General features: G+C 32.7%; 1 protein-coding gene and 1 long non-coding RNA gene across 2 annotated transcripts in view; one reads left to right on the top strand and one right to left on the bottom strand.

Moving 5' to 3' along the window:
• dlg5b.1 (discs, large homolog 5b (Drosophila), tandem duplicate 1) overlaps positions 1-14,997 on the bottom strand; it is a 169,438-nt gene that overhangs the window by 1,480 nt on the left and 152,961 nt on the right. The window lies entirely within an intron of this gene.
• The window catches only part of LOC127968835 (uncharacterized), a 41,951-nt gene that overhangs the window by 23,780 nt on the left and 3,174 nt on the right, over positions 1-14,997 (top strand). The window contains exon 5 of the long non-coding RNA XR_008156143.1: positions 2,206-3,405. This is a non-coding gene — a long non-coding RNA (uncharacterized LOC127968835). The remainder of the gene's footprint in view (positions 1-2,205; positions 3,406-14,997) is intronic.

Raw genomic sequence — 14,997 nt, 5'->3', positions numbered from 1 at the left:
AACTGTGCAGAACTGTTTTTATGGCCTTGTCCTGAAACCCAGTGAACCGTCTGGAAACATTCTGGAAAGGTTCTTTTGAAACGATGAAAAGACATTGATCTGGTAACATTAATAGAATCTTTTCAGAACATTTATTTATAGAACCATTAAATGCATTAAGTTTAAAGTTTACGCTTTTTTTAAATGTTATACTACTTGTTTCAGAACATTTAGAACTCATTCAAAGGTAATGTTCCTATAACGTTTGCAAAATGCTAAATTGGAATGTTCAGAAAATGTTTGAACGTTCCAGTTTATTTTGTAAACATATATACTGTATAAAAGAGATTCAATTCCCAGGAAATGCATGCACTGAAAAAAAAAATAATATAATTAAATTTTGAGAAATAATATAAATTACAATTACAAATAAACGTAAGATAACAATATATTATATATCTAAAATTTAAACTTAAACTGACAAAAAATTATATGAAATATATCTACTATTAATATTACAAACTTTTATAATAAATTAATACTGAATGCAATTATTGCCAAATTAAAGTGCCGAATAAATAAATAAATACAAATATAAAATATATAAAACTGTTATAATTTGAATACTATTATATTGTTTAATCATTTTTTGAGTCCATTTTAATTTTTAACATTTTGTGTTTTAATTTTAACATTAGTTGAAGTTTTGGATATTTGTGTTTTTTATTTATTTATTATTATTTAATTTTGTTTTGTCAACATCAATTGATATTTCAATTCAAGTCATTTTTATATTGTTTTTAGTTTATGCATTCCCAAGATGCATTGCATGAACTCAGTGTAAACAATCTATAGACAATCCAGACAATAAAATCAATTCAGTATTAAAAAGTATCACCAAAAAGGTTCAACATATTTTTTTTTGTCTTAGTGAATAGTTGAAGTAATGCATTGTTTTTATGACGGACCAGAACGTGTGTGTTTGCATTGATTGATCATTAACAGGCGTTCAGGCGAACACAACCCAATCAGCTGCTGCCTGTCAGAAAGTGACATCATAATCACAGTCTTCAGGCCGGATCCGTGTGTGTGACAGCCGAGTCTTTGTTCGGTGTGTTTTCCAGGCCTCACCTGTCCCCATCCTGACAGCTCCAGCATTATCAGAGCCATTAAGAGCTTCTGAGGCCATTCAGCAGGTTTAATTACACGCTGCGGCTCAGGACACGTCAGACGCTTCAGGATTAAAGGCCTGTTTCAAACAGCACGTGAAAGCACAGTACGCATGCTTTTCTAGGGCAAAATCACTCACTCATTCACCTAAAAGTTCCCAGAATGCAGCATAACATCACAGTGCTCCAGATATCAAAATCACTGTACCTGGGAGTACTGTGCAAATACTGATAGATTAATATAATAAATGAATATAAATGTACTTTGAACTTGGGTTTATGCATCAGAGTTATTAACTAAAACTGTAAAACTTTAACTAAAATAAAATATATAAAAAAGTCAAATTTTTTATTCCCACTAGCTGTCAAGGCAACTTTTCTAATTTTCAATTAGTTTAACTTAATGTTCTATAAAAAAAACTAAAACTAAAAATGAATAAAAATTATAGACATCTTAAGAAAAGCTTATTTCATAAAATAAAAATTATAATACCATCTCAGTTATATTTATTTATTTGTTTGTTAATTAATAAATAAATAAATGTATTTATTTAGCAGCTGTTTATATTTATAGAACCATTAATTACATTGCTCATTTATAATGATAATAATTTATATAATTTTTATTCTAATTTTTATAGAGCTGGGCAACCATTAATCGCAATTAATTGCATCGAAAATAAACGTTTTTATTTATATAATATATGTGTGTGTACTGTGCATATTTATTATGTATATACTGTATAAATACACAAACATGCATGTATATATTTAAGAAAAATATGTTATGTTTATATAATAAATATATTTATAATATTAATATTTTCTAAATATATACTGCATGTGTATGTGTGTGTCTTTATATATACATAATAAAAGATACGGTACACATACATACTTTATATTATATAATCCAAAACTTATATTTTTGATGCGATTAATCAGTTTTTTGCCTTTTTTTGAATGAGGGATTGTGTGAGTTGTTGTATTTGTTAGGGTTGTGTGTGTTTGTGAGCAGCGGATGTAAGCTGATCTGAGACTCTGGTAAATCCTGCAGGTTTTGGGATGCCAGCGGGCCGCTCATGTCAAGACCTGCCACATTCACCTTCACATCCTCCACCGCTGAACACAGGATCAGAGCAAAGTTCAGCTCTATCCCAGTCACACTCGGAGAAGGAAGACCAATCAGAAGTCAGCATGCAAATACTACGATGATGTCATCACTGCTGGATACATTTGAAAAGTGAAGATTCCATCAGGTCAAAGAAAGGTCAGACCATAACATTACAGTGGAATATTTACAGCCACCGAAAACAGTTGGAGCTGAATTAATTGGAGAAGTTGAACTCAAGCCCTCTGATGATGTATGTTGTGTCTGTGATTCTGTTCTTCTTTTCTCGCTCCTCGTTTATCACGATGATCACATTTCTCTCCACTGGTTCTTCTCTTATTTCTCAAGATGATAAATTCAGACCATGTGTGGACGAGGCCATGCACTGAATTCTTCCTGAGTTTTGTGTTTTGAAGTGCACACTAGTGAGCAACGTCGTATATTAACATTGTATTTGTAAATAAAATACTGTGCATTTTATAAACTTGTCACACAAGCTTTCTGGCAGGCACAGTTGTGTTTTATTTACATTTTTATAGTGTGTGTGTGCGAGTTCATGCACATGTGAGCTTGAGTGTGTATGTGTGTGTGTGTGTTTGTGTGTGTGTGTGTGTGTGTGTGTGTGTGTGTGTGTGTGTGTGTGTGTGTGTGTGTGTGTGTGTGTGTGTGTGTAAATGCTGAGCCAGCGGCTCCATCTCTCCTCTGAACACATGATTGATGAAGTCCATCAGAGAGAGAGAGAGAGAGAGAGGGGGGGGGGGATACGGTGAAGAGAGGAGCACAGAGTGATGGATGGATGTGAGCTGATTGCTGTTGTTTGACACTCTCAGATCTTAGTGTTTAATGAATGAGTGTGTGTCACAGGCTCAGATCATTCACTTACACTGTGCTGCAGATGCTGAAGTGAATCTGAGACTGACGTTCTGTCTGTAGTTCTGACGTTATGTCATTTAACATCTTTCTGTCATTAAACAGATCTGCTAAGCTTTCCTGGTGTGTGTGTATTCCACAGACAAGCTGCTGGTTCTCAATTTGACCCTTTTTTGCCATTTCCCATCCATTATAGTTCTGAAAAATCAGCCCTGACTCCACAAACCTGCCAGGTTCGTCCCAGGAATGAGTGTCATCATTAGTGACAGGAAGCAGGTACAGGAAATACTGTAAAAATTTGAAAACTTTTTACAATGTTAAACAGCTGTTTTCTGTGTGAATCTCTGTTAAAGTGTAATTTATTTCTGTATTTTCAGCATCATTCCTCCAGTCTTCAGTGTCACATGATCTTCAGAAATCATGAAAATATGATGATTTACTGCTCAAGAAACATTTCTGATTATTATCAAGGTTGAAAACAGTCGTTCTGAACAATATTTTTGTGGAAACTGATGCATTTTTTCGCAGATGAACAAAAAGTTCAAAAGAACAGCATTTATTTGAAATAGACTAGAAATGTATTTGATGACATTTGATTAACTTAATGTGTCCTTGATGAATAAAAGTATTACTTTATTCCCCCAAACATTTAAAGGTACAGTTTGTAGGACCTGCCACTAGGGGGCGCACTATCAAAACAATAACAATCGCGTGGTTTGATGATTCTAAGAATGAGCGTGGAATTATGGGATTTCAATTCAAGTTTATTTTTCAATTCAACTGAAGTTTATTTGTATAGCGCTTTTTACAATACAAATCGTTACAAAGCAACTTTAGAGAAAATTAAGTTTCTACAATATTTAGTAGGAGCTTATAAGTGGCGACTGTCAGTTTGTGCACGTTTGACAGGATTTTTCAGAAAGATTAATACAAGACATAGTCAGCCAGCCAGAAAATTTTTTTTTGCTGAAATAAATTGTTTTCAACCACTTACCTTAAAAAAAATTTTAATTTTTTTTCTCAACATTAGAAGAAGAATATAGTAATTCTGAGAAAATGTGTAAAAAAGTAATAATAATGCTGTTTTTTGAAAGTTATGAGAACATGAAATATGAAATAGTAATACGACTGTGATAAGAACGATCCAAAAATATAACTTTCAATGTTTTTTCTGTTAGCTGGTATCAAAGCTCATGATGAGATAAAGACACAGAGTGAGTTTTGATGTGAAATATGTTCTCAGATCTGGTGATTATGAAGTGTTTGTTCTGATGTCTGCTGTAAGACCCAGTCAGAGCTGATTTATGAGCTGACAGACGAGGATGTGTTTACGCTGCTGTTCTTGAACAGGTTGTGGGGTCAGATCCCAGCGTGACCTCTGCTGTGAGGGTTACAGAAGCACTGCTGAGCGCTTCTCTGTGGACCAGAGGTCAGAGGTCGCACTGTCCTTGAGTCTGGACAGATAACTGATAGGCTGAACTTAATGATTTGTGATTAGTGGCCTTGCAGTGTCCTGCCTACATAGACAGCAGTCTTCTCAGGCAGTGTCCTTAATATAGTGACTAAACCAACAAAATGTGTTCTTTTTAGTATTTTTAGTTCAGTATTTAGTAACATTTTGAATTAGCATTTCTTTTTATATTTTCACTTTTAGTCTTAGTTTAAGTCTTAGTCATTTTGCTATGCTGTTTTTTTTTTTTTTTTTTTTTTTAGTTTGTCATCTAATATTTAGATTTTACTTTATTATTGCTTCACTTCAATTTAGGGAACAATTTCCTTTGACTTTAGTCCTTTAACTTTTTTTTTTTTTGTCCTTTTTTTCAATTAAGGAAACCTTTTCTAATTGTTTTATATTTAGTACATTTAATTTTAGTTTTTGTACTTTGAATTTTATTCCTACAACTTTTTTATTTACATTGTTTGTTGAGAAAATATTTCTGAGTTTTGTTTTATTCTTTTAACTATTATTTATATATATATTTTTTTAATTCTAATCTATTTCAATTAAGGAACTTATTTTTATTAAATTAAACTTTTCTATTATTATTTAATAATCAGTTAGTTGTCAAGGCAAAATTGTATTAAGTTTAATTTTCTCTTTAAATATGTATAATTAATTTATTTCTGTTTTAATATAAATATACAAAAAGATTTACGATAGTTTAAAATTGTATACATTTTAGTACTTAAACTTATTTTATTTGAAGTCAGTTTCCAATGAATTTTTCATTTAAATGTAATATTTTTTTTTAGTTTTTTTTTTTTTAGTTTAAGTTTGATTAAAGACTCTGTCCACCATCATGAAGGTTTGTGTATTCACTAAGTCTTGTGTTCTCTGCATAGACACGAGTCTGCAACACTGACCCAAAACAAGGCATCTCCGAGCACACATCAGACGTTGATCGCCCGCAGCTTTACGCTTGCTGAAGAATTAGTGGTTGTTCTTGTTATTGGCTGGTTACTGTGTGTTTGTCAGGTTCATTAGCAGCTGCTGTGTTGGTGTTAGCTGATGATGCCCACAAGGGAAATTTACTCCTCCCTTCGGCTGCTGTTTTTCTCTTCCGAAGAATATGATTATTGCTATACACTAGATATATACTTACATATCTAATTTGTGCAGACAGGCCTTGTAATCTATTCACAAGCGTGTTTGTGTTGTGGTTCGCATTACAGTATTGCATTGCTCCCTAATTCCGTTACTTAGTTACTTTTTATGGAAAGTAATGCATTACGCTACTTGTGCATTACTTTTTAAACTTGATTGTTTTAAATATAAGAAGTTATATTTATAATGAATACGTAACTTGTGTTTCTTGTAATGCGTGAGCCCCAACACTGATAAACAATAATACAGTCCCACAGTAAATAGAGAGCAGAGCGTTTGCGTAAAAGAGTTTAGTTTCAGCTGGATGCTTCAGGTCTAATTTGGTCTTGCTGGAATTTTTAGGGCAGTTCCTGCTTCTGGAAAGTCTTCAGGCCACCTGTGCCGACCGGATGCTGCTGGAAATCCCCTTCTAGGGAACTTCATATAGCACTGCGTCTGTGTGTGTGTCTGTGTGTGTGTGTGTGTGTGTCTATATTACATAGAAACTGCGCCGCTTGGATCTTCGAAGCTGTTCATCATTATTAGTCTATTTTTTCTACTGGTCCCTACTTGGACTATTATAAACCACCTAGCAACCACACGGCTGAACTGAAACACTCGTAGCATCCTTGCATTACTGTGAGTTTTGCTCAGTCAGATTAATGTTGCACGAGCAGCAGCTTGTTTTCACTGTAAACACGTATCAAGCATCTGCTAAGCTCATTCTGGCAGGAAATGCATGATACAGCGATCGAACACACACACACACACACACACACACACACACAACCACACGCGTGTACGGATAAAGGCAGAATTAATTAGTAGCTGGAGTGTGAGTCTGCTGATCTCAGTTCTGTGTCTCATGCCTTTATTAAGTGTGTAAACACTAGGATGCTAACACTGTTAGCTGAAGATGAGGTTTAGCGTCAGTGAGACTGGAAGAGAGAAACACTGGTGTGTGTGTGTGTGTGTGTGTCTCTGTGTGTGTGTGTGTGTCTGTGTTTATGCATATAATCAAACTCAGCTCTTAGAAACTTTGGAAAGATGCTGATTGGCTGTGATTGTGTTGCATCACAATGGTTCAGACACACTGCAAGAGTCAGTTATTTTATTTTTTCTTATGTTTTAGAACCCACTGGTGTTTCAGTGGCTAGATATTATCACTAATTTTTATATAAATTTTACCAAATAATTTTGCTCAATTTGCCCATTTATTTGTTTTAATTATTCTATTCTTGATCATTTTAGGACATTTTACTTTAATTTTAGTGCATCAAAATTTAACTGTTTACTAATTTCATGAAGTTGTTTGTGCAATTTACCTAAAAAAAGTAATAATAATAATTTACATCTGAATGTTTCCTAAATGTTTAAACCATTCTGTTTCTGTTCTGTACATTTGAATGTTCTCTTAATTATTAGCCTTAACAAAACCTTTGTCAAGGCTAACATCCAACCAATCCATGTATGAAGTATAAATAATGTTTTTGTGCTACCATTATTAGAGTCCAGATAACAAATGTTCTATTAATGTTATTGGATGAAGGTTTGTTCAAAGTCAAGCTATATATGGCAGAAAGCAATCACACACACACACACACACACACACACACACACATCAACAGCAGCAGCAGCAGCAGACTGGGAGTGTGTAAGTTTGAGGAGTGTGTATTGTGTTGTGTGATTGTGACACGTACAGTATTTACACAGCTTTGTTCTTTGGGGTCACATACATGATTTCAGGACAGCGTCTGTGAGCTTTTATTCTGTAAACACACACTCAGTGAGAGAGCGAGGACATAAATCTACTGACACTATCTCCAGATCATTTCCTAGTGTCGACCTTGGCAAATGTGCAGAGGCAGGAGAGAGAATAGGACAAGCGTGTGTGTGTGTGTGTGTGTGTGTGTGTGTGTGTGTGTGTGTGTGTGTGTGTGTGTGAGGAGCTGGATGATATACGACCAGTCAAGTGGAGTCGATTATAGAATCAAACGTGTGTGTGTGTTCGTGTGGGCATGTGTGTGCGTGTGTGTGTGTGTGTGTGTGTGTGTGTGTGTGTGTGTGTGTGTGCTAGGGCTTTTTTTGGCCATTCGTTTGTGCTTGTTTTACAGAGCGTTTATGGGACATCTATGGCAAGCCGTTCAGGAAATAATTCATGTATATTGTGTGAATATGGATTGGTTTACTGGTTGAATGTATGGTTCAATGACAAACACATTGGTTTATGATACATTGGTATAACCAGACATATACTGGTTTAGATACATCGGTCTGATCAAGTGTATATGGGTTTGCTCCTTTATACACTGGTTTGTTCGAGTAAACATTGGGCTCCTCAAATATGCATTGGTTTCCTCAACTATATATTGGTTTCCTCAACTATATATTGGTTTAGATACATCGGTTTCCTCAACTATACATCGGTTTCCTCAACTATATATCGGTTTCCTCAACTATTTATTGGTTTCCTCAACTATATATTGGTTTCCTCAACTATATATTGGTTTCCTCAACTATATATTGGTTTAGATACATTGGTTTCCTCAACTATATATTGGTTTTCTCAACTATATATCGGTTTCCTCAACTATATATTGGTTTTCTCAACTATATATCGGTTTAGATACATCGGTTTCCTCAACTATATAATGGTTTTCTCAACTATATATTGGTTTCATCAATTATATATTGGTTTAGATACATCGGTTTCCTCAACTATATATTGGTTTCCTCAACTATATATTGGTTTAGATACATCGGTTTCCTCAACTATATATTGGTTTTCTCAACTATATATTGGTTTCCTCAACTATATATTGGTTTAGATACATTGGTTTCCTCAACTATATATTGGTTTTCTCAACTATATATTGGTTTCCTCAACTATATATTGGTTTAGATACATCGGTTTCCTCAACTATATATTGGTTTTCTCAACTATATATTGGTTTCCTCAACTATATATTGGTTTAGATACATCGGTTTCCTCAACTATATATTGGTTTTCTCAACTATATATTGGTTTCCTCAACTATATATTGGTTTAGATACATCGGTTTCCTCAACTATATATTGGTTTTCTCAACTATATATTGGTTTCCTCAACTATATATTGGTTTAGATACATCGGTTTCCTCAACTATATATTGGTTTTCTCAACTATATATTGGTTTCCTCAACTATATATCGGTTTAGATACATCGGTTTCCTCAACTATATATTGGTTTTCTCAACTATATATTGGTTTCCTCAACTATATATTGGTTTAGATACATTGGTTTCCTCAACTATTTATTAGTTTCCTCAACTATATATTGGTTTCCTCAACTATATAATGGTTTTCTCAACTATATATTGGTTTCCTCAATTACATATTGGTTTAGATACATCGGTTTCCTCAACTATATATTGGTTTCCTCAACTATATATCGGTTTCCTCAACTATATATTGGTTTTCTCAACTATATATTGGTTTAGATACATTGGTTTTTTCTCAACTATATATTGGTTTAGATACATCAGTTTCCTCAACTATATATCGGTTTCCTCAACTATATATTGGTTTTCTCAACTATATATTGATTTTCTCAACTATATTTTGGTTTAGATACATTGGTTTCTTCAAATATATATTGGTTTAGATACATTGGTTTCCTCAACTATATATTGGTTTTCTCAACTATATATTGGTTTAGATACATCGGTTTCCTCAACTATATATCGGTTTCCTCAACTATTTATTGGTTTCCTCAACTATATATTGGATTAGATACATTGGTTTCCTCAACTATATATTGGTTTAGATACATTGGCTTCCTCAACTATATATTGGTTTAGATACATTGGCTTCCTCAACTATATATTGGTTTTCTCAACTATATATTGGTTTAGATACATCGGTTTCCTCAACTATATATCGGTTTCCTCAACTATATATTGGTTTAGATACATTGGTTTCCTCAACTATATATTGGTTTAGATACATTGGCTTCCTCAACTATATATTGGTTTCCTCAACTATATATTGGTTTAGAGACATTGGTTTTCTCAACTATATATTGGTTTCCTCAACTATATATTGGTTTAGATACATTGGTTTCCTCAACTATATATTGGTTTAGATACATTGGTTTCCTCAACTATATATTGGTTTCCTCAACTATATATTGGTTTAGGTACATCGTTCTCCTCAACTATATATTGGTTTACTCAGCTATATATTGGCTTCCTCAACTATTGGTTTAGATACATTGGTTAGCTCATACATTGGTTTAGATACATTAAAGTTAGTTAATTTATACAGTGGTTTGTCAAAATACAGGTTGTTGGCTCAAATGTAAATTGGTAAGAACACATTGGTTTGTTGGTGAATTGATGGGGTTGTCACAACTGTTTTCTACGTCAACATATTATTTTATTACTTTAAACAAGAGGTACACTGTTAGCAATTGATGTAATTTTACCATATATTTTACAACAATACACTGTATTCATGGTTTTTATTGTAAATGCAAATGCATGATGGGAAATTGATTTACAGTCCTGTAATATTATTATAACTACACTTTAGAAGCATTATTTAACAGACACCACAAAGCATTGTGGGATAGCATTAAAACTGGTACTTTCATATTCTTTCTAACATAAAAAGTCCAGTTTTCTTTACGTTAAAATAAACTTTTTAAAAGGTATGATGTTTCTCATACATTCTTTCAACTTAATTTTGATTTTAAAAATTCAACATTCTAGGAACGTTGATTTGTAACATTCCAAGAACATAAAAAGGTTCAGTTTCCATATTAGTGTAATGTTATTTTAAGGTTAGTAAAATGTTCCTGCAACATTCTCTCAGTCATTCAAACACCTGCTGTGATCAAGCAAGAAAGAAAGAGAAATAATTACACAAACTACAACTTTCTTCAGCCACAGTCCTAGGTGAACTGAAGATACAAGACTTTAAATCTCTCAAGATCTGAATGAACAACTCCACAAACAGCATCACCAGCTTCACTTGTAGTAATACTAACCAGAATGATTTTATTTCTGTCATGCATCTACAGAAGTTCTTATTGAGAATTCACAGAGGTTAAGATGTTGATGTCTTAATTAAAATAAAAAAGAAGCTTTATTGGCTTGGTAAAAAAAAAATATTGCAACATTTAAATGAACATTTAACACAAATATACATAATAGAAGTACACGGCATACAGAATCTATATTTGTATACAGTGAAATAAAGTACTAATAATAATGCTAATAAATAGACGAGATCTTTATAACAGTCTAACAGAAACTTACATTAAATTATATAAATATCAGTCACTGTGTCTCTCAATGTCTTAGTAAGATATTGTTTGCTGTAAGTTCACGGCAATTAGTTGCCAGGAGTTTCCTGTAAAAATACAATACATTTTTAACAGTGTATAACCAAAAGAGTGTAAAGAGTGCAGATCATTTGCTTAAGTATTTTAATTAATATACACTCCTTAACATATTGATTCATCCAAATTGTATTTCCTTGAGTGATTTCTTTGTTACTCAAGTGAAATTGTCGGGGTATTGTCGGGAGTTAGTCCTACACAGTAATAAATTAACAACACAGACACAAATAAGAAGTAGGAGTTTAATAAAAACATTTTTGATCAGGCCTGTTGATTTTTATTATAATTAAAACATTTGTATCTGACAGTTTCTTCAAAGATATGCACATCGTGTGCTGGTTTTATGCATTCATGAGCAAAAAAAAAGATAATTTAATTAAATATGTTAAAAATTTCTTTAGAGGATCTTTTATGAGCATTTGAGATGTTTCTTCCTATGAGCATTGGAGAAAGATTGCACAACTGGATAACTGACAATTGTGGCGTGTACGATAAAATAGAAGAGAGGTCATATGTCATACCAGGCCTGCAGGAAACGGTACATGAAGAAGTGGGCTTATACTATACTATAAAAATACTATAAAAAAATTATAGTAGTACAGGCACACTCTTGAAAAATATTTTATGCTGTGCTGTTTTTTTTCTTCTGTTTTTGTATAGTATCTTCTTTAATCCCATTACTGGAGGTTGAGATGGATGAAATACTACTAAATATTTATGATCTTAACCTGCAAATGGGCTTTTGGATCAACTTAAAAACTTCAACAAGCAAAAGTTGGAGCCAGAAACCCTGTTTGGACTGCAAAGAGCATACTCAGAATTGGGTATTACAAATATTAAAGTTAGTCCCAGTGTTGATTTACCAAATACCCCATGTATGTTTAGTTGATTTTCAGTTGCATGATAAATTTAAGAATTGCATAACTGACTTTAACTGACTTTAAGGGGATGGTTGAGAGGTACTTTTTAACCAAGTATTATACTCAGTACAGTAGGATCCTACCTGTGGTCACTGTGTATATGCAGTGTAAATAACAAAATTCCATTAAAAAGTCATAAGGGATAGTGTAGCTGTGTTTACGTTCCAAAACATTAGCTTTTCAAGATGCACATGGAAATTTGTCTGATCCTTTGTCGATCGTGGGCAGCAGCACTGTTAACTGTGTGCTAATTTGATCAAATTTTTCTTTTTATTTTAAATGTTGTAGATTTCAGTAGCAAATAGGCCTGGTTAGAAGATAGACATATAATAAAAGATGAAATTATGTATTTATGATCCTCAAGACGTCTTGATAAAACTTCTGTTTCTGAAGACTCCAAAGTGGGCAAGATGATACTATAAACAATTATTTGCAATCCATCAAAATATGCCCGAACTTCATCTGAACTAATTTTCCACAACCTTTAACCATTTCTAAATAGATAAGGAAGTTAGTTTGATTCTGTGATCATGTGATCTGATCATGTGACCAGAAATTTCACACATCAATTCTGAAAATATCCAAACTTGTGTGTTTGAACAAACCAATATATAGTTGAGGAAACCAATGTATCTAAACCAATATATAGTGGAGAATACCAATATATAGTTGAGAAAAGCAATATATAGTTGAGGAAACCAATGTATCTAAACCAATATATAGTTGAGGAAACCAATATATAGTTGAGGAAACCGATGTATCTAAACCAATATATAATTGAGGAAACCAATATATAGTTGAGAAAACCAATATATAGTTGAGGAAACCAATATACAGTTGAGGAAACCAATGTATCTAAACCAATATATAGTTGAGGAAACCAATATATAGTTGAGAAAACCAATATATAGTTGAGGAAACCGATGTATCTAAACCGATATATAGTTGAGAAAACCAATATATAGTTGAGGAAACCGATATATAGTTGAGGAAACCAATGTATCTAAACCAATATATAGTTGAGGAAACCAATATATAGTTGAGGAAACCGATATATAGTTGAGAAAACCAATATATAGTTGAGGAAACCGATATATAGTTGAGAAAACCAATATATAGTTGAGGAAACCAATATATAGTTGAGAAAACCAATATATAGTTGAGGAAACCAATATATAGTTGAGGAAACCAATATATAGTTGAGGAAACCAATGTATCTAAACCAATATATAGTTGAGGAAACCAATATATAGTTGAGAAAACCAATATATAGTTGAGGAAACCGATGTATCTAAACCGATATATAGTTGAGAAAACCAATATATAGTTAAGGAAACCGATATATAGTTGAGGAAACCAATGTATCTAAACCAATATATAGTTGAGGAAACCAATATATAGTTGAGGAAACCAATGTATCTAAACCAATATATAGTTGAGGAAACCAATATATAGTTGAGAAAACCAATATATAGTTGAGGAAACCGATGTATCTAAACCGATATATAGTTGAGAAAACCAATATATAGTTAAGGAAACCGATATATAGTTGAGGAAACCAATATATAGTTGAGAAAACCAATATATAGTTGAGAAAACCAATATATAGTTGAGAAAACCAATATATAGTTGAGAAAACCAATATATAGTTGAGGAAACCGATATATAGTTGAGAAAACCAATATATAGTTGAGGAAACCGATGTATCTAAACCAATATATAGTTGAGGAAACCAATATATAGTTGAGGAAACCAATATATAGTTGAGAAAACCAATAAATAGTTGAGGAAACCGATATATAGTTGAGGAAACCAATGTATAGTTGAGGAAACCGATGTATCTAAACCAATATATAGTTGAGGAAACCAATATATAGTTGGGGAAACCAATGCATATTTGAGGAGCCCAATGTTTACTCGAACAAACCAGTGTATAAAGGAGCAAACCCATATACACTTGATCAGACCGATGTATCTAAACCAGTATATGTCTGGTTATACCAATGTATCATAAACCAATGTGTTTGTCATTGAACCATACATTCAACCAGTAAACCAATCCATATTCACACAATATACATGAATTATTTCCTGTACGGCTTGCCATAGACATCACTAAACACAGCGCAGAAACACAACCATTGACATCACTGCAGAACATGTCCATGTCATATTCCATTTTCAAAATTAAAGATTACTATAAAACCTTAACAAACGTATAAATGTAAAGTATTATTATGGTATTTTGTATGTTCAAATATGGAAATTTGTCTGATCCTTTGTCGATCGTGGGCAGCAGCACTGTTAACTGTGTGCTAATTTGATCAAATTTTTCTTTTTATTTTAAATGTTGTAGATTTCAGTAGCAAATAGGCCTGGTTAGAAGATAGACATATAATAAAAGATGAAATTATGTATTTATGATCCTCAAGACGTCTTGATAAAACTTCTGTTTCTGAAGACTCCAAAGTGGGCAAGATGATACTATAAACAATTATTTGCAATCCATCAAAATATGCCCGAACTTCATCTGAACTAATTTTCCACAACCTTTAACCATTTCTAAATAGATAAGGAAGTTAGTTTGATTCTGTGATCATGTGATCTGATCATGTGACCAGAAATTTCACACATCAATTCTGAAAATATCCAAACTTGTGTGTTTGAACAAACCAATATATAGTTGAGGAAACCAATGTATCTAAACCAATATATAGTGGAGAATACCAATATATAGTTGAGAAAAGCAATATATAGTTGAGGAAACCAATGTATCTAAACCAATATATAGTTGAGGAAACCAATATATAGTTGAGGAAACCGATGTATCTAAACCAATATATAATTGAGGAAACCAATATATAGTTGAGAAAACCAATATATAGTTGAGGAAACCAATATACAGTTGAGGAAACCAATGTATCTAAACCAATATATAGTTGAGGAAACCAATATATAGTTGAGAAAACCAATATATAGT

Source organism: Carassius gibelio, chromosome B12 (assembly GCF_023724105.1).
Source record: "Carassius gibelio isolate Cgi1373 ecotype wild population from Czech Republic chromosome B12, carGib1.2-hapl.c, whole genome shotgun sequence".
In the NCBI taxonomy this organism is placed as follows: Eukaryota; Metazoa; Chordata; class Actinopteri; order Cypriniformes; family Cyprinidae; genus Carassius; species Carassius gibelio.
This window is presented reverse-complemented; position numbering and strand designations above follow the sequence as displayed.